We start from the raw sequence: 21,756 nt of genomic DNA on the forward strand, positions 1-21,756 counted from the left end.
CGCGCACGAACATGCTCGCCAGATGATATGGTACATTTTACCGAATGTATTCAATTATGACAATCTTACACCTCGTAATAGCGTACTGTGCATTTCTAATTTGCCTAGCTTGCTCTTTTTTACTTGCATATTATTCCATTTTTCAAGCTCGCGCTTTCAAGACAGACACAAAAACGTACCCCGTAACTGTATTTTGCGGCACTCTTTTTTGCTTTTTTACCTTCATTGCACTGTGGTTTCTTGTTTTATTATCTCTTTTCTTGTTGTATATTAAGTGAAAGTGAACTTGCGCTGACTGTGAGCTCATGAAATTTGCGCGAGGTAACATTTCGAGGGTCCAGGTGGCAACGTTTTGGAGGTAGGCAATCCACATTTGCACGTCTGCATTGAATTCCAATATTACATTTAGGTTGAACACCATTTTCGGCTAAATTCGGATGAGGTCCAATTTAGGGTGTCCAGGCGACCGAATTTTGAGGGTGCAGGTAAACACTTTCTGACGACATGTTCCACGGACAGATTCTGAATACATGGTCTGTTATACTGACGAACTAAAATAATGAAGGCCCGCATCATTGCGTGAGTGCCGCTCCTTTCACCGCTTATGGTCGGTATATATACGCACGGACAATGTAGAGCCGTGCATCTGCAGTCAACCCCGAGCGCGCGGCTGGAGCTAATCGCGGAGGCAACGGCACAGCACACAGCTGCGTTTTACGCTTCGCCTCTATATGCAAACGCGGCCTGCGCGGTCGGGTTCAAACATCAGTTGATATTCCGGTTGAATCACTCCAACAGTTGTGCACAACGCCCTCAATATGACATTCGCAGCGGCGGCGCTCTTTGTCCACATCGATGAAGGCTAAAGGAAGTCGCGACGTGCGTGGGTGAAAATGGAGCCCTCCATTTTACAGGCCAAGTTGATTTGTTCCTAAACCTCTTAAACAAAGCCAAATATACTTAGTTGGTGCAAAAGCGCCGGCGAAAACATGCAAATTCTCTATTCAATATTATTCTGGACACAACGCTGCGCGAAAGAACGCTTGCAAAAACGTTTCTTCAACTACGTTGCTCACGCTACAAGCACGTGCCAGCCAACTTACCTTTCGTACGCGGCGGGCGTCCCCTTCGAAAATGCACGACACGACGCTTGCCACAGAAAGTTCCTCCTCTCGAGGTAGACTAAACTCGCAGTATATCTACCACTATCAGGCAGACATGACCGCGCGTTTTGTTCTGTGCCGCAGAGGCCGAGCGTCACCGAAGATTGCAAGATAACGTGCGAAACTCGAAAGTTAACACGCAGTACGCGTCAGCAGCAGCAGCACACGGCGACCCGTCTACACTCGGCACAACGAAAGCGGCCCGAAACACTGCATAGCGATAAGTCATGGGCACATTTCCCGATGGCCACGAATCGGAGCACCTTATAAGCCATACGACGGGTTTGTTGCGCTCCCCAGTGCTCTTCCTGTGCTTCGCTACTAAGCCAGACGAAAGGTCGCCGATTTCGAAGCTCCGTTAAAATGGACTGTGACGACCGCGACACCTAGTTTCTACAGTCCAGAAGGCCACGGATAATTGATGCCAGTTGGAAGCGAGTCAAGAACATGCAAAGTTTGTGCCGCCACGACATCCCGGAGACGGCCTAATGCCTAGGTAAGTGCTGACGGCTTGAAGACGCTGCGCTTAGTTTTAAATCATGACGGCTCGTCACAGATATTGTCGTTCCCCTAACTCGCGCAAAACAAGTCACCTCGCACATATTCATGATATGATGTGGGTTGCATGTTGGCCTTTTTTATTTGCTCGTTCTTACAAACTTTTTCTTAAAAGCAGCCTTATAGGAAGCGCAGTCTTTGAAGTAAGCAAAGAACTAAAGGGTGCTGCACCACTTACACCGCGTACTAAACTTAGGTACGCAGGCTCTGGTCTGACCGCTGTGGCCGTTTTTTTATGGAGGTAGAAAGCGTGGCTCATGTGCAGCGCGAAGTAAGTTAAAGAACCCCCCCATGGTCCAAATTTCCGGAGATATCCACAACGACATCCCTCCTGGCCTGTGTCGCGTTAATGTGTTAATCTTATAAGACAAAAAAGAACACCGAACTGTGCAGATATATTATTTGAACTACTGGAGACAATTTTAATCTGATTACTATTTGGTCTATAGGATTAAAGTTGTACCCTGTTGGAATCCAAAATCTATATTTGAATTGCTTATGTAGCACTCAAGTACAACTCGCATCTCAGCATATGCTGTATCTTCTTAGTAACTACTGATATTAGTTGATAAGTAATATTATTTGTGTACTTGTGGTTGTGGTTGTGGGCATCTTTTACAGCAAACTTCACAAAAATGGGCTGTGTTCTGTGATTCCAAACCGGTTATACAATGGTTTCAATCGGTCTTGAGCTATGGCGACCAGGATGAACTTATAGCGGATGTTCGCAATCTTCACCACCAGGCATTACAAGACGGTCATGAAATCAGCTTCCAGTGGATACCAGGCCATAGTGGAGTTATTAGCAACCAACAACCTAGCAGACAATGCTACCCGTCCGGCTCACGATACAATCAACATTGTCCAGATACCATCATGTCACATGTAAGAGGCCAAATACAGAGGCTTTTTTTGCGAAATCAAAGAAGTCGACGACCGTGATGCATCGACAAGAGGCGACGTAGCATCGACTCCTCGCTGAAAGCATGACTAGACAATCATGGCCTACGCCTGGAGGCTGGACGTCCAGCTTACACCACTTTGACCAATTACTTCAACTGCAGATACCAATTCGTCTCCCCCACTGTGATGCTGCAATGAAATGTCGCATGTGGTTAGGAGTGGCGTTTGCAAACGCCTATTCCCATCTCATCGAAATGGCAGACTCTCCAACGTGTGAGCAGTGCAGGTTTGTTGAAACTATTGCGCGCATACTTTGTGACTGCCCTCAATTTGAGCGTGAGCGCGCCTTCCTGGCTGCTACACTCCGTTGACTGAACTGTTGCCCTAACACACAAGCTAAGACTCTGGTTTCTTGGACGACACCTTAATCAGAAAGGAAATCGGGAAGGCGCTCCATAAGTTTTTAAATGACTCGGGGTTGAGCTCTAGACTTTAACTGTACTCTCTCTACTCCCTTTTATTACAAATCTCCGGACATGTAACAGACTTCTTTCCTTGGAGCTCTTTTTTCCCTGTTTCTCCCTTTGTTCCCCTCTCAACGTGTAGGGTGGCCTACCGGGCACCGCATAGTTAATTCCCCTGTCTTTCTATTATATTCTCTCTCTTTGCAAAGATATGTTTTATATCTCGCTTTAGTCCATCAGCTTAACGTCATTCTTTAAAGACTGGTTTGTTCAACTGTGGCAAAAGATATGCGGGCAGTGAAGAGGCCGTTGCACTCAATGCTAATGCAGTGGATTTAAACGCACCGTGAAACTGGTGACCAATGCTGCATTGCCCTTGGGATGCAGTAGTTTATGTAGACACTTGTTTGTGGAGCCTGGAACTTTAACCAGTGAGGGGAATTCGCAATTCATATCCATGATGCTTATAAGCGATAACTTATGCAGCTTGTCCGGTCGAGAAGTGTTCGGCGTCGTAGTGGTAGTTGTTGGCCCCGCTTGTCAGAAATAATCAGTGGCTGCTTAAAAATAAAGTGTGGCGTAGCAATTTGTTGTTGTAGTGAATAATGGTTGATATTTGATTGATAGGCAATGACGATTTGATGAAATTATTAGAATAAATTGATTATATAAGGAAATGAAGTTAAAAAGTTGGAAAAGAGTGTTCAAATGTGTAAAAATGCCCAACATGAAAAGCTTATGCTAGATGATGCTAAATAAGAAAATTTATACTGTCTGATTGGTCAATGAAATAATTAAAAAAATGCAAAAAGGAATATTTAAAGATCTCAAAATGCTCAGAATCAAAAGCCAATACTTAACGGTATTGCTCAAGAGGAAAGTATACAACAGTTGCATCTTGCCTGTACTCACCTATGGGGCTTGTAACGTTTAGACTAACGAAAAGGGTTGTACATAAGCTGAGGAAAAGGCAGAGGATTATGGAATGAAAGTGGTTGGGGTAATGCTAAGAGACGGGAAGCGCGCAGAGTGGGTCAGATAAATAACTAGAAATAATGACATCATAGTGGAAACAAAGAATACGAAATAAGAAGACGAAATGGACATGGGCCGGGCATGTAGTCCGTAGAGAGGGTAATCGATTGTCGCCTAGGGTAATAAATTGGATTCCAAGGGAAGGAAAGCGTAGCAAGGGTGGCAGAAAGTTAGATGGGAGGATGAGGTTAAGAAGTTCGCAGGGTTTAAGTGGATGCAGCTAGCACAGGCCAGGGTTAATTGGAGAAACATGGGAGAGGCCTTCGCCCTGCAGTGGGTATAGTCCGAGTGATGATGATGATGAAATAAGAAAATTTAGTGTTTAATTGAACAATTGACATTTATAGTTAGATAAATAAAAACTAGAAAAGAAAAGGGATCAAAGGTGTCAAAATGCTCACGATGAAAAAGCAATGCCTGATAATGGTAATGAAGAAAACTTAGACTGTAATTGATCAATTAAATAATGAAATTATTCAAAAACAAAACATTGCTTATGCCATATTGCTCAGAATAAAAAAGCCATTGTTCGGTGGTGCTAAGTATTAGTGTACAAAAATTTTGTGGAGCAACTTTGAGCAGTGAAGCCGTCGAACAACTCAACCACAAAGCAAGTTGGGCCCTTCTGTCGGGCAGCAATGTCGTGGAAAGAAGCCTTCAGATAGTTTGAAACAACTCCATCCAGAAGTCATGGCCCGGAATTTAATTGACATGTATGTTCTACATGATACCTTTGCACTTTGACGCTTACGTTGTTCCACATATACAGTCTACTTTTATCTGGAACACTACTCCACACAGATAAGCAGAACCTTTTTTAAAAGAAGTTTCGTTTACTAACTTAATTGAACTTTATGTGGAACTAGATTAAGAGTTGACTTTTGAACGGTCATATTGCAAGATACTGACGTCTAATGGATCTGTTACGAGTTGGTATATGTCGTAATCGTAAGAAAAGTGAGTTGGAAGAACTATTCAGGGGAAGGTCATCAATATATGTTAAATGAAGAAAGGGATCTGATAAAGTGCCTAGGGCGCTTACAAATTTAATACCCCAAAGAAGTGACGAGTGAAAATTAGTTTGGACAAACTGCTTATTGTCGTTTAAAAATGATTGGATCCAAACAACCATAGTTAGGTAAAGATTTGGAAAGGATAGTGTGTATATTAAATACCATTTGTGAACTTCACTAAATGACTTTCAAGATCGAGAATCACAGCATCACAGACAACATCGCGGTCTAAGTACATGTGCAAATCATGTGAAGAAGGGCGCTCGGATCCACATGAGAAATCTTTATAGAAATTTACCGCGTACGTTAGCTTGCAGTTTACTATCGTTTTTGATGCTGTGGTCACATCACTAATCAAAGAGAACACTTAGACGTACTAATGAGCCAGAAAGGGCGTGCCTTCACTATGCAGTGCTTTCTATTACCTGTTTAGTTCGTTCGCGCTGTTGAGGTCTGTGAGCAGGAAGTCACACAAAGCTCGCCTGTAGTTTTCGACTTCAACCGCGTAATTCTACGCTCACTGAGCCATTAGTCACAACGCAGTTCTGAAACAACTCATTAATGATTCTCCTATAGCGGTGGTTCCCGTGCGCTAAATAAGTTAAAATGAAAGCAATAGCACCAATAAAAAAAAAACATTTATATTGACGTTTGTAACAGCTGTCATCTACCTTCTACTCACATTGTCATCGATGAAAATTAACGGCTTGTACACATTTGCTTGCGTTAAATCTCCTCTCTGCAGAAAACCAGGCTGCGTCGCCTGTGTTATTGGTAGGTGACGTGACTTATCGGCAGATTGTGGGACGTAAAGATACCACATCACCAGAGTGGCGCTGCCAAATTCGGTGTTTTCCTTGAAGTGGGAAGTGAGGCTTCCAGGAGTTTGGGATGGCGAATAAGGCACACTACACCTGTGTTATGCAGACACGTCCGTACGTTTTATTTATAACGCGGCTTTTTAGTTATCTATGTCGTTCGGTCTTTAACAAAACTGAGTAGCTTACAATCGCCTCCTCATGAATACTGGCGAGATGATAGGGGCGCAAAGTAAGTTGTTTGTGATTACACGAGCAGGAATTAAAAGCACACGAATGATAAGCCGCAAGGAGAGTCGCATGTGTGTCATTGACGCTATCACCTCTTTCCTCAAAGTTAAAGCTTAAATGTCAATCACGAACAGCACCAGTGTTCCCCATTTGTAGAGAACATAGCGAATACACTTACTCCATTTTATGTTTCCTACGCGTCCTCATTTCTCAAGCCGAATGACGTGACGTGCAATAAAGGCCTATATCGCAAAAAATGCTCGGTGCTCGAGCCGGCGTCTGCACCTTCCATATATCCACCGGCCTTAGAAAGTGCGTTTTCCCCCTTCAAACGTCCACCCACTCTATTCATACAAAACGCCAGGCCCTTCCATGAATTCCTGCCAGGTCCAAAGTACAGCGAGGAAAGGAGTTTGTTGTTCGCTTCTCTCAAGAAAACATGACTCCATCAGAGGTAATTTCAAGATATCGTCTGTCTGCGCGGAGACTAGTAATATAGAAAGGAGGTTTCACGCGTTTTTTCCTGCAGGACTCTCATCTGCAATCCATATGGTCACAGAAGTAGTGACTATTATCTAGTACATGTGATTATGCGTGACTCACCTGTGAACACTATCTATTATTTAATTGGCACTACAGTGTTGCAAATATCGACAGAACCCACAAGGCTATATGCCCTGGTGAGTAGCAACAACCTTAAACTCGACCTCTCCACCCCGACCGAAAACGTATAGTTTCCACCCAACACCCTTGCAGACACCACCATCAGCCTCCCGATACCAAAGACCTCCAGTAAACGAACGTTTAGACACAAATGGGTCGGCAAATTGTTGAAGTAGTGTACACGACAGGTATAGAGCAGATACACTCAGTGCTCACGCATAAACCACAGCATGAATCAGAGTGATGACACTAAGCGATAACCTTTAATGGATTATGGCGATAGCCTTTTGTGTCTCATGCTCGCGGATCGCATCCGTCCGTCCGTAACGCTTTCGTTACGTGGGAGGCGATAGCTGACAGCTGAGATCACCGAACACTATCCGGACGTAGGACGTCCTGATATTACGTTTCGCAGGAGTTGCCAACTCGGGCCTCTCCTTTCATATGAGAGGGTGATATCAGAATCAGCCTGCCAAGACCCTTGCATTCACGTTATCCCTAGCCACGCAGGCACGTTCATACGGCTCGGTTAAAGCAGGGACTTATATGTTGCCTGGTAGCTTACGCTTTCGCGTCATCGCAAAGGTGAGAGTGAAAACAGAGAGAAAGAGGTGCCGTAGTGGGAGCCTTGGGACCATCGCGCGATAGAGGCTTTCGCCTCATCGAAGTTTAGTGATCCAAAGTGCCCCCTAGGAGTTTTTGTTTGTTTGACACATCAAGCGTTCATCGTTAGTGCGAGATCTATTCTTGTCGTAGCCGATTATTTGAGTGGCCAAAAAGATCAACGGCCAATGAACGGAAAAATGTTTACGTACGTACATGACGAACCATATATAATCAATATGCAAGGAAATAGCGAATTTGATGCTTTTTCATATAAACTAAGCCATGCAGGGCATTTCAAGGGCGCTTCCAACCATCGCTGGAAAAGGAGTCTTAAGAGTAACCCGGCACTGAAGATGAATGTCACATATTTTTTGTTGTCGTTGTAAAGGCTTTTAATCCAGCTAAGCTTAAAACTGAGCAATATGATTAGTTTGCCTATGTGATGCGAGACAAGTAAAAGGACAAAAATTAGTTGAGGTTTAACTCTGGTTACACCTAGCTGAATTGCGAAGCAGCGGCGGAAGCTTCTTTTGCCTTCTGCATTATTTCCCTATCACGCCCTATCAGTGTAAGGTGCTACATTATTGGGGACACTTAAGCTCATCCTTGAAGAGTATGACGCGAGAGCGTCAGTTACAAGTATTCTCCTCCTCCTCCTCCTCCTCCTCCTCCTCCTCCTCCTCCTCCTCCTCCTCCTCCTCCTCCTCCTCCTCCTCCTCCTCCTCGGCTGTTCATGGTCGCTAGTGGCCTCCGCCGGGACCACGCGATGGCTCGAAACCTGGCGCAGTATTGCTATCACAATAAAATTCCTGAGAAAACAAGGGACAGGGAAGGTGCAGGAAGATTTATTCGATAATCCTTATTGTCCTACGCACCTGCGGTGGTGGTCGTGAACTCGATGTGGTTTAGACTTAGTACAGTTGCAGGCGAACTTATTGGCTACGCAGTTCAGCTGCGAAACGGTGGCCGTTGTTGTGGCAGTATGTTGGTGATAGGCTTTTTCTTTTTTGCGAAAAGCTGGATGATGAATTGTCTAGCGCCATTCTTCTATTACGCACCTATTGTTCAGTAAGGACGGTTTCATCGCAGTTTCACGAACTACTGCTACAACAGTTTTCGCAACGTCGAGTTCGCTGAGAGAAAATGGAATTAGGAGGCAGGCCAGAATCGGCACAATGATATCCAATCGCTATAAGCCAACCCACCATTGCCACATCGAAGTTGTAAACGTCCACACCAGGTTGTCGATAATTTTATTTATTGTCAGCAAATATTTTCTTTTATTTTCCTCTGCCTTGTCATGAGGCACGTCTAGCGGCGTAGACAAAAGGCCTCAGTGCCTCTGGAGCTTACAGAATTTCGATTGCGCAAGCGTATTAGTGCAGACATCGGGACCCTTTATGGGGATTAGATTTGGTATTGCAATATGGTCTCAAAAAGACCGCTGTGGATTGCAGTACGTGAAGAGAGATATTGCGGTGCCGAAAGCTAATATACCACATCGGGTTTTCTGCTGTCGGCGGGTAATGTTGTGCAGACTAAATGACGTCAGGTAATGGTGTGCCAGCTTTTTCTGATGCTCGCATGCTTGAAGCATGAAAACAAAGAAAAATAGATATAATGCTTTTACTTACTTGCGTTTGTTAGTTTCACGTAAATCTATGTATACAAGAACGCTAGAATGCCAGTTTTCGCTTCTTTTACCTTGCGATTGAACTTGTAGCAAATAGTTCTACTTCGATAGATATGCATACAAAGTATTCCCAACTAGGCGGGCTGGGTCAGTGGTTTTGGTACATGACTGTGGAGATCATAGTTGGAGATTCGAATACCTACTATGGCAGTAGTGTGGTAGAGGAAGCATGCAAAATCATTTGTGTTATCTGCTTTACTGTTACGTTTTAAACTACCTATGTGGTACGGAAATAATTACTACGACGCTCCCAGAGCACCCATACGCGATCATGTTAAATACCACATGCCGTATAATTAGGCCCGCTGATATAAAACGCAAATGTAAAAGCTGAAGATACAAACTAATTACAAGAAAAAGGGAATACAGAATTGTAATGTATTTTTATTGCTGTTACTCCAATCAATAACATGCAATGTAATCGAAGTTTTTTTTAATGTAAAGTTTGGAACAATTTTTTCGACAGACTGTCGATAGCTTTGATGTGGGCACGAAGTACATCTCTAACATTACTGCACAACTCGGCCAAGCCTTTACTGTTGTATACTCACCGTGTTGGAATGTACCGTACCTCTATCCCCCAATACTTCCGTTTCTACAAAATTCTCCTCGCCTTCAATTAAAGAGGCGGCAACGTAATTTTTTAGCAGATCATTGTTCAGCATTACAAGTTTGTTGTGGTGTGTGACCCAGCATCTGCATTTACTAAAGCATAAAAATGCCTCCAGCGTTCGAATGAACAGCGGCCGAATGGCGAGGCCACCGATGAGCACAGTTCGATATCGGTTTTCCTAACGCTAAGACGGCGCTTATTTGTTCCTCTTAGCACAGAAATCAGTCAAACACTGTATACTTCACCCCATAAAAACCTTGCAGCTTTGAGATTGCTAGCACGGGTGTTAGCCAATAGCATGTTAAGTTTATGAGTTTGGTGTCCTGAGTAAACGTTTCGCGATTGACTGATGGGTTGGTAATTATTGGTCAGCCGGCTTCCACCTGTCCAACATGAATCTGGGTTGGACTGTGTTTAAATTTCGAGATTTCGGTAAAAGCGTTGTTTGAACGGCCTGCATCGCTGCGTGTTTCACCGTGCTAAAAACTGACACTTGCAACTCTTCTTAACTAATTCTTAACTTCTTAACTTAATTCCAAATGTAGCGTTTGTCCCTAGACAACTGGGAAGTGGAAAAAGCTACTGTCGTGAAAGTTATGTTCCGACCCACGTCGTGTTTCGGTGGAATGACGAAAAATTGTATCCTTTCGACAAAAGAAGACTCATTTCCTTCTCCACTAATTGGACAGAATGGATTACTTTGAAAACTCAGGAGAGAAACAAAGGTAAAAAAACATTTGTTTTCGTGAAAAAAAAAAAAAAAAATCTGCTTCATCAATGTCTTAAAATTTCATCTCACGGTTTCTCATGGCACCAATCCCTGCCTCACCGAATCGCATCAACAGAAGGGATAATATCAACTCTGCCCATATTTTTATATAAATAAAGCTATGTCACACGAAAAAACCCATTTTTCAGTCTTAGATTCTCCAGAAAGTTTTGTAATAACTTGTAAACTGACTTGCAGCGTGAATATCTGTTTTATACCTTCAAGTATTTACTCCCACCTTTTAAATTCAGGTCATGATAACTTTTTTTTTTCATGTACAACTTAGAAAAAGAAGTATTTTTTGCACTCGCGTTGTAAATGTTTTCCTTCCTGCTAGCTCACCCTTTTACTTTCTAGCTTCTGAGAACTTATTTATGCTTGAGTGCGACATCTCGCGTCCGTTTACCACCTTCTCGAAAAGGCTGAGCCTGACTGCACCGCAGTCGCGCCATTCACAGCATCGAACGACATTTAAAAAGGGAGTCGCATTTCGTCCCTTTCGGGTATATGAGCAGGGCTCGAAGGGAGCGAGAAAGGCGATAATGGAAACCACGGGGAGACGAGAGGAAATTCCTCTCGTCTCCCCGTGGTTTCCCCCGTCTCCCCGTCTCCTCAGCCAAGCGTGCGTAATGAACACCATGCAGCGTCTTCACGCATGGCAGAGTGCGGGATGTGGGTATGATTCTTGCGCACAAGAAAGTGCTCGGGATGAAAGGTGGTATGTAGGGTGGAAAGATGCTCTAACTCTGGAAAGTTTTAATGGCAGAAATGGAAGCGGGACGATCGAAGAGTTGGCGGGAGGAGAAAATAGTGCGCTCAAGGGTAGGGGGATGGATGCGTGCATGGTGTGGTGCACTGGCATTGAGCAAGGCGCACTCCTCAGTTGCGGTCTGTCGTCGTCATAGCTAAGAATCGTTTCTCCGGGGACTGACGGCGGCGCTCCTCGGGATAATTAAGTTCCGGAGCCCACATGAAGGCCTTCGCGCTGGGCTCAGCCGACCGCGGCAGCGACAACGAATACAGCCAAGCGTTTTTCAGAGTGTCAGTGTGGTGGCTATGAAGTATGGACTTGAAATGAAATCATTTAACTGCCGCTCCTGAAGCGTCCTGCGTTGGTGATGACTCGGTGCGAAAGCACTGGGCAGAGTGTGCGCGTGTGTGTGAGGGGGGCTGGGTGGGAGGTAAGGATAGAGGGACACTCAAATGCACGTGAGTTGTCACGAACCCTAAGCTCTGATTATTTCGGACTCAGGCTACTGGAAGATAGATATTGCCTTTATAGATTGCGAAGGTAATTTATAAAATGAAATGAATAGGCAAAGGCAAGGTAAATGTATGGCACAGAGAAACAGCAACCACCCGTTTACGCATATCCGGAATTTTTTTCATTACTCATTATACGCTAATAGTAATTCGTTCTCAGTGCTTGAGAAGCTTACTTCGAAGGAAACGGGACATTTGTTAAACTGAACGCTTTCATGTGTTTTTGATAATTTTTGAGTTTTACGCAGATTTTAAGAGCCAAGGTTTGGCTTGGTAATAACAAAGTTATTACAGAAACAAGGTCTTATTTTTTTTTTTTTTTTTGCGCAGCCAATGGCTGCCTTATACGCTACACTCACTCACTGCTAATTGGGTTTGCGTTTTGGAGTTTAACGTCCCGAAGCAACTCAGGCTATTAGAGACGTTATAGTGGACGACTCTGGCAATTGCGACCACCTGAGTTTATTTAACGTGCACTGACATCGCACAGCACAAGGCCGCCTTGCATTTCGACTCTATCGAAAAGCGGCCGCTGCGGCCGGTATTCCATCCCGCATCTGTGGGTAATATAGCCGAGCGCCCTAACCACTGCACCACCAAAGCGGGGACTCACTGCTAGTCAAAATACTGCAATACCTAACAAGCGAAGCAAACTTTGAAGACACTTCATGGCATACCCATTTATGTTTCTTACACGAACAATATATTTTTTGCTCGAGGAGAACGCCTGTAGACGCATTGTAAGAGGCATGGTTGTGTTTTCGTATTCCTAGATAAGATATTTGAAAACAGCTTACGTTCATCAGGCATGCTTACGGGAGACAATGCAAGATAAAAACTTAGCAGCTGAATGATTTTCATATCTGTCTAGAAGGAAAACCATCAATGAATTAACAACACCGTTTTTCGGGCGTAGTAGAGAACGTTACACACATATATAAAAAAAAAAACTGTAGAAAAGCAGGTGAAAAATAGTAAGTTTTTTTCGGAGACATTGTGATTCCCCTTGGAGCAGTTAAATGGCATTTTTTTTTTTTGAAATACGCATATTCCTCATATGTAAAAAATGCGATTACTACGCACCGACAGCGCCGACTTGCCTTTGTGCACCTTGGAAGTGCACCTAAAGAACGCGTACCGTCTGGAGACTAGACCTGCCCATTGATATTGGTTGGAAAATTATTGTGACGGTAACGCTAATATGTGAAGCTGGCACGTGCTTTCAGGAATATGACTGAAAATTCGGAAGCCGACTGACCGTATTCCACAGCGCAACAAAACGTGTGTTCGAGACCACTGCTCTAGACTACATTTCCGCGCTCTTAAAACAGGGGCTAAAAATTCTGCTCGTTGGTGCTGGCTTTATGTCCTTCGGATGACGCACAGAGTATACGCATATTTCACTATATTTCGCTGATTTTATTTCGCTAGTATATTTCACTGAGTATTTCAGTGAGCTAGTATATTTCACTGAGATTATGTCCTTCGACCAGCTTGTCCACCTCATAACATGAACTCTTTTAGCTACCCATTGCTTACAAGCGTAGAGAAGTGCTTTGGGTCGCCGTCTTGTTGAATCAAGTGTCCAAGGCTGACACTATCGCGCCCCTGTAGAAGCACATTTTTTTCCATAAGCCTGTTTACTTGTTATACCTTGAATTTGGAGAAGGAGGCCCATGCGGTAACATTCCCGCGTCTTTCATTTCAAGTGGTACTTTGATGATGGCGTTCACATAAAGTGAATTTAGAGCACACTATAAAGCGAATCCTAATCTTTCTACGACACAGGCACATTGATTCATCTAACAATGTCACTATTTATTGTTCGGTGCCTATCCACAACAGATATGTATTTGCTTATGTCACCCTGGAAGACTGATTCGTTTCATATGTGCGCAGGTACTGAACTGCTCAGAACACTGCAGATGAGAATTCACAGTACATGAGGCCCACTTCTGATCTTGATACCAGGGAACAATTTCTGTACATGTGGATAACAGAGAGCTGAGAGTTTTTTTCGACTCACACGACCCTTTGTCTTTATCCGCCGCTTATATTGTCGAGCTGTCGTGTCACGTGGAAAATCGAAAGACGAAGCTGTTTGGGAATCTAGAACCTTTCGAAATTAGAAAGGCGCCCAAATGCCTTACTGCCTTACTGAAACAAACAGCGAAAGGAAAACAGCGTTTCATTGCAGATTTTTAACCCCGAATAATTGCTGTCTTAGCAATTGAGCTGTCTCTACGTTCAGCTCATTGGTCCTAATTATACGCAGCGTTTGATGCTCCCGCAGCATGTGTCGCTTGAATCTCAGATAAAGTTATAGTTATGTTCTCAGATTATACGAACAGTATATACTTTGGGAAGAGTTCTTGAAGCTACAGTGTCGGAAAACTAACAGAAATGAGAGGATTATGCCACGAGCAACTCCTAGGTGAAGAAAAGGGCATGATTTCAACATTTGTCCGCAATACCAAATAACCATTTTAATTTAAGAATATGCTTATTTGGTACCAAAAACTGAAGACATATTTGTATTTGTTACTGTAAAAGCTGTACCCTGCTCATATTTGTGGACATAGTTCTCGCTTAATTCTCCGACATCTGGACACGCCTTGTAAGAGCTGAACGAACGTTAGAATTTAATCAGTCTCACGGTACAGTTGAAACGGCAGGTGAGAAATATGGCATATTTTTGGTACTGCGCAGTTGTAACTGCGGAGTTGTAACCGCAGATCCGGACCATGAAAAGGAAATAACAAGAAGAATAAGATTGGGATGGAGCGCATTTGGCATGCACTCGCAGATTATGACTAGCAGCTTACCGGTATCGCTCAAGAGGAAAGTATATAACAGTTGCATTTTACCTGTACTCACCTATAGGGCTGAAACGTGGAGGCTAACCAAGAGAGTTCTACTTAAGTTGAGAACAACCCAGAGGGCTATGGAACGAAAAATGGTAGGGGTAACATTAAGAGGTAAGAAGCGTGCAGAGTGGGTCAGAGAAATAACTCAAGTTACCGATATTATACTGGAAATTAAGAAGAAGAAATGGGCATGGGCAGGACACGTAGGACGAAGAAAGGATAACCGATGGTCGCTGAGGATAACAAACTGGATTCCAAGGGAAGGAAAGCGTAGCAGGGGGCGGCAGCAAGTTAGGTGGGCGGATGAGATTAAGAAGTTCGCAGGGGTCAAGTGGATTAAGCTAGCACAGAACCGGGTTAAGTGGAGAAAAATGGGAGAGGCCTTCGCCCTGCAGTGGGTATAGTCAGGCTGCTGCTGATGATGATGATAGGCGGACGATGTATGTTGGTGACACTCAGGGACCCGCGAACAGTATTAAATCATCTCGGCAAAGCCAGTTCCACACCGTAAAAAACAAGTTTTATTTAAGACACTGTAAAAAGTTTATATTTAAGGAAGCAAAAATCCTTTGAGGAACGAAAGAAGTTAAAGCAAAAAGCCTTCAAATAAATACCCGATTATTGCCATACTCTAAGAAACAACGTGGCAGACGCACTTGCCAGCCAAGATGACGTCAATATTGACTCTTCGATAATCTGCCTTTCTGCCCGTGAAATGATCCAGCGTTTACAATCCAGCGCTTACAATCCTCGTTAGAAATAGCCGAAAATTTGTGAGCACTATTTCACTTTTTTTTTTTTTAACAGCAGCTCTTATATGGAGCTATCCCTGGCGGGTGTTTGCTGTTTCCGAGTTTGAAACACCCGGTCACGTGTCAACACAAGGCAAATTCCAGCACATGACCTTATTGTTGCGTTAACACAGGGTACCAAATTATCTTCAAATCTTACATATTAATGCATCTCTCAAGCACTACAAAATACACCCAGAAACAGGACATCTCGCGAACGATTTGGCGCCGCACGCAGCGGCACAAATATTTTTTAAAAATTACTTTCATAAACGGTACACTTTTTTGACTGTGAGCCTTCGCGGCTGACGTTTTATCATAGAGCATTTAAATAGAAGCGAAATGCGTAAATTTTGTTTTTCTAAAGTCAATAAATCAGTCTCGACGACCTAAAATTACCGCTGGCTCACCAGCAAAGCGCGCGTCAAGGCCTCATGTTTGATATTGCATTGCAAATTTACATTTTCATTTGGTCCTTTTGAAGGCTTTAGCATAATTATTTGCTGATACGCAGGGTCAATTAAAAGTGCAGGCATCATTAGAGCCTACATAGTTCAGATAACTACGCTGTGTAAGGCACACACGAGGACGCACATAAAAGTGCACGAGGTCAAATAACACGGGGCAATTAGAGCAAAAATAACCATTTGTTTTCGAACTGTACTTGATACCACAAAACAAAGCCTGGTAAATACCTATGTAGGCCTTGCAGAGCGTTACCCGCTCAGCTAAAATGCTCCTCGTAGTGCTACACTTTGAAAGTCATAGGAGGGTTTAGCGTCAGACTTCTTTAACGCGAAGCATCCTGTATATGTCACACTTTCAACTCAGAGCTCGTAACAACAAACCAATATAGGTCCGTGTTTATTCGCACATGCCTACATCGCGCATGTCTTTCTATACCAAGAACCGCATCAGCAGTAGTGACAGGCGAAGTTGAACCGCCGCTTCGTATCCAAAAAAGTCGCGTTTCCTGAGTCAGGCGGAGAATCTGTTGGTCTGATGGGGCGCGGGTCGTTGCAGCGAAGCAATATCGCTCGGTCCGTTTACTCTGGTCTGGAGCCGAGTCTCAATGTAGTCTCCGATGTGCGCGTATTGACTATCGCTTTGGCTGCCTGCCGTCGCGCCGAAGCCAATCCCCTTCCCAGCTGTATGCTTGCCGCACCTTCTCCCATAGAGAACACCCTGCGGATTCTCGGGCCGAGTATTACCAAGCTAGCAGTAGCATATTCTGCTGTGATACATACAGCTCGTACGGAGCCTGGTGCGGAAAACGATAGGAGTGGGGACGTTCGGGGCAAGATTTTCGTTCTATTTGCGAGCAAACTGTGCCGAAGACTAAAAAACGCCCGAGGGAGGACAAGATTCGTTAGGTAGCAGGGTTCAGAAAGGGGAAACGAGGAAAGTGGGCGAGGGAGTGCGGGGTCCTGCTTGCTCACACGACAAAGTGTCCATCCCTCTTGGGCTGTATGAGCCCGTGCTGCCGGTCCCTCGAAGCTTGCGCTCATTTTTTTCGGTTGCCTGTAAAAATAAAAGAATAACGCGCAGTTAAAACAAGTTTTCCTTGTCATCTACTTTATGAACATATCGGTTTTTTGATGCTGTTATTAGTCAAGATAGCTCGTCGTTCTTTGCCTAGAGCTGCAATGATTTTGCACTATAAACCAGCTTTTTTAAAAACATAGAAGCACAGGGGATAACGGATGTGGCGGAGCGTTTCTTGACATATGCATCGTGCTCTTCCCTGAGTGCTGGGTCATCCCACGTCACAACGGACAGGGCGAAGATTACCCGCCGTTACGTCTTATCTTTCTTTAGAGCGCTATGTATGACCTGACATCCCTTTGTTTCCAGTCTTAAAAAGCAAGCTACCTGAAGTCTATAATTGTGGAGTGGCTTCAGCGCGGAGTTTTTGATATTACAGTTGGGGAGGTATCTCTAACTTCAAATTATCACCGCTCTTTCTCACTTCTTGACCTTCGAGAGCAGAATAAAAGAATAAGTTAAATAGTTTCCGGAAATTTTCAGTCGCTGTAGAGCAGAAAAATTTCAACAAATTGTTCGCATTTTCCGCTCTTCTATAGGACACAAATTCTACGAATGCGTCGATATTTATCATACGTTATTAAAAGGTCCGAGAAGAACCGAGAAAGAACATTTGCATGGCGGATTGTGGGCTCAGAGAATCAACGGAATTACGTTTTTACGTTATTCTTAGGCAGGTTAGTTCTTTTCACATTAAAATATGCAAGTACAGTGCCCTTGCAAAAGTTAGTGACTAGATGTGTTATGAAAGAGTTCAAATTTCTAATCAACCTAAACTCAAATAAAAAAAGGAACCTTAATGTGGTGCTATTTTGGTTACGCATGATTTTATACACATGCCCACAGCCATGTTCGTGGGCTGCTTAATAAGATGGGCGACAGAAGGCATGAATTGGGATAGACTTATGAACTTATCTTCATATTCGCACCAAGTATGTGTATTTACATCGATTACACATTGCTGCTCATGAGGTAAAAACTTTGATATTTTTGTTTGCAATGCCTGCAGGGATCTCGATAGCGAAAGCAACTCGCATTGCGACCGCTCTCTCAGCTATGTGCGAAGCCGCTCGTAGCCCCATGATGTGGCATCTAGTTCGTTCAAATGCTGCATGCGAAATCCTCGCGTAAAACGTTTTTCTCTTTTTGTGTGTGGGAAATAAGAATGGGGTAAGCGGGGATAACCCTCGCACTTCATTTGTTTAATTCATTCAGCATTCACGTTATCAATACTGTTTTACTGATAGTAACTGAAAAAAAAAAAAGAAAACAAGCGCTGTGTATACTAGGGCCAAAGGGGAGAGCCGTGAAGATTCATGCTTTCTAGATGAACTAGATGCTGAGCGTCGCGGGGCAAAGAAAAAAAAAAAACAATAAGAAAATGAAAGATTAAAACGCACAAGAGAGGTAAGCAGCGCAGAGTATATTGCAAAATATTGGCATGTCAAGGGTGCCGCGAAGAGACGCAAACTCTCAATCCTTGTGAATTATCGTTGTCGTGAGCCTACGAGAAATCACTGCGCACTCAACAGGTGGCGATTATTTTTGTGTTAATTTTTTTCCTCGCGGAGTCCAATCCCAGGTAAGCAAGGATGCCAGCAAGCATAGTCGGAAATCTCTCGCGCCTACGAGTAAATCAGAAGTCATAAATAGAACGTAAAAAGCAGTTAAGGAAACTTTTCGAGGGGCAGAAGTGTCGCATATATTGCCTAAGATTACCACGTGAAACTGACTTGCCGCTACGTGAATGAACTCATGAAAACTAAAACGCACAATTCAAGCGCGTTGTATTAAATGAAACCAAGGAAAACATTTCCTCGTTGAAATGACAGTTTTTAATGGAATACTTTATCACTGCAAGGAGCACGCACTTACATTAGGCGCCGCTCCGGAAATATCTTTAATGAGTCGGACAAGAACAATTTTTGGGTCAGCAGGGAAGCCCTGAGGCTTCGGTTCCCTTCATGAGGCCTTAAGTGTTCTCTGTAGTGAGGCAGAGGTGGGGGTGGAGGGCTAAGATGGATTGAAAACACTTGTACACACGCAAAATGGGGAAATCACTAAGTGGTGTGCACTACCAAGATGTTATAAATTCGGTGTGGCTATGTGCATAATGGTGCTTAGCTTCAGCTGTTGGTGGGACGCCCTGAGGCTGGATTGGCAGCAGGCAGGGCTCGACGTAATTGTCAGTCGGTTTCAAATCGTAATTGTAATTGTAATTTTCGGTTTCAAGGAGTGTTTCAAATCCATGGGGCCCTTATATAACGGCTTACCAAGCGCACATTTGTACTCTGTGCAATATCAGCAATGTGTGCGAGCGTATTGGTTGGTAAAATGATGTAAAATCAAAGCAAAGCTTTCGAAAGTTGGAGGATGGGACAGACATAAAAGTGGAGAGTTGGTAATCAACCAGTTTCAGTGATTTGAGAAATCCCGATACCAGTGGTGAGGTATGCTTGTCTTCCTTTTGCGGTCACATAGCATACGCCCTTGGCCCAATCCAATCTCAACCTTGCTAGATCGCACACGGTTCGTAGGTTTAACAAGTTCTCACGTCCAAGCAAGAACTTTGTAATTACGGTAAAATATTGCTTTATTTGTGGCTCACCGTTCTACTGGAGGGCTTTATACAAGATTGACTCATATGTTCTGCGCGACGGTGTGCTGCTACAGCTTAGCTGCTTCATGTTTACAACTCTATCCAGGATTCCACGAGGCAGTTCTGGAGCACTTGAAGTGAACACTTCCACCGCTATTTGGATTATGTAAAGGACATCGGAAAGCAGCATGCGACCAAGTTGAAGACATTAACAAGTCAGTTGAACAGGTCAGTTTTAACCCAGCAGACGAGCACAACAAACTCTGAAGAAATAAGCATTTTTTCTATCGGACTTCATTATTTGTCATGCAATAGAGTAAGTCCAATTAGAACGAACTTCGAATACAATGAATAGAATCAGTTTAATTATGGGTGTGCTTGACTTATTATTCAGAGATACCCCAAAAGAATCTATTACAGAACACTTCATATGTCCCAGCAGTGACGACAAAGTTAGGTTTCGTATTTGGTTGCCTAGCGTTGAGTCTAAAAAGTAGATTCAGCCTCGGAATCAATAAAGCTAGGCGCCTTGATGTTCTCCTCTGTGCGTAGAATAAATTGTTTAAAATTGAGTTTTTTATTGCAAATAATTTATCCCTCGTTGAAAATCTGTGTAGGAAATCTTACGCCACTTCATTGTGGCTCGCTCTGAGGTGAGTTGTATTGTTACTGCTGAATACACGTTTTGTGTCCCCCAAAAAGTCAAATAAAACACAAAACTTGTCCTTCTCGACCCTACGGCGCCTCCCTATATTGGTAGAGGCGCCTATATTGGTAGAGGTGCAGTAGCACAATTTTTTTTTGCTAGGCGATATTAGGAACTCTATGCCTGCCACCACGACCAGATTGAAATGTCACCGCCCCCGAGGCATCGGTTATACACTTTCAGCCAAGCCGCCTGGTAGAGAAGGGAGATTCTTCTGATGTCTAATGCTTCTCCGATCCCCACTCTACCTTGAAATTTTATTCTAAGAACTACACAGCGATAGCCACGTGCCTACGTTATTCCTTTCGTTCTCCGCACAACCCCCGACTTAAGCCCCTCCTTTCAGCAACGTGTCCCTTCGAGCGCAAAACGCGCTAGGCGAATGCGGGTTCTTGCGTGCAATTTATCAAGGCTGCTCCAAGCATGCTCGGGCACAAGCTAACCATTTTTTGTTCAAGCGTATACACCGCACGAAAAGATAAGAACACCTAGAAATCGCATTCGCGAATTAAGCTTCGCCCAGGGTCAGTTCTAGGCTGTCAGAGGATGCCGGACACTCTCATCTTCCTTGCGAAGAATAGGAGAGCAGACCGTGGGCTTTACGCCTTCGCGACTAAGTTTGTGTGGGTTGATAACATTTTTTTAAAATGGGCATAACTGGAGTGAAACTGCTGCTTTACAATGCTTGCTACTAGTATACCATGCTGGCTGCGATATAACCTTACACACGAAACATCTGTGGCTACGGCGAGAAACTTCAAAAATAGTGCGTCAAATTTCTGCATGAGAAATCTTCTCTCAACTAGTATAAACTTCAACAAGCCACATAGCCTGGAAGCTGCAAAACCCATTTTGAAACAACTCTTAGAAGTCGGGGCTAAAATAAAGATCTGGCGGAGACTTTCAGAATAGCTTTCTGCAATGCAAGGTGTGTGATGGTTAAAAAATTGTCCGCCCTGTAACAACTACCGATCCATTATAAACCCGCAGCTTGAAGTGATATAGGGTTCCTGGGCGCAGTTAACAGAAAATATAGCTTTATTTTTATGCATTTTCAATGCGTTTAGTTAATTTACCAGCCGGTTTGTGCTTACAGAATATGCGCGCTTATGACACTCGTGGAGGCTTCAGATTAACGTACCCCAGCCTCTTATTCTTGCCCAGAAATATAAGAAACCGAAAACTTCACGTTAATTATGTGCACCTTAATGAAGTTAGACACCATGCCTGTCTCTGCCTTGAAGTAATCCGTATTAATGATTCCCTGCAAGCTATATAAAGCAGCCTGTAGATCCATTATTAACATTAGGTCGAGTAAAGCAAATTCCTCATGTGTTTGTTGTCTCCTTCTACGCTTCTCTGCAAGATTTAAGAAACTGCTGCCACTTACGCAAACAGTAAGAAATTCAGAACTATTTTCTTTTTTTCATGCTTCCCAAATGCAAAAAGTTTGAAA

At 43.6% G+C, this 21,756-nt stretch overlaps 1 long non-coding RNA gene across 1 annotated transcript in view; it reads left to right on the forward strand.

Moving 5' to 3' along the window:
- Window positions 1-1,450: 1,450 nt before the first annotated feature.
- LOC146208331 (uncharacterized) overlaps window positions 1,451-21,756 on the forward strand; it is a 131,817-nt gene continuing 111,511 nt past the window's right edge. The window contains exon 1 of the long non-coding RNA XR_014703372.1: window positions 1,451-1,659. This is a non-coding gene — a long non-coding RNA (uncharacterized LOC146208331). The remainder of the gene's footprint in view (window positions 1,660-21,756) is intronic.

This window comes from Amblyomma maculatum, chromosome 1, assembly GCF_055883805.1.
Source record: "Amblyomma maculatum isolate TAMU_Amacu chromosome 1, ASM5588380v1, whole genome shotgun sequence".
Taxonomy (NCBI): Eukaryota; Metazoa; Arthropoda; class Arachnida; order Ixodida; family Ixodidae; genus Amblyomma; species Amblyomma maculatum.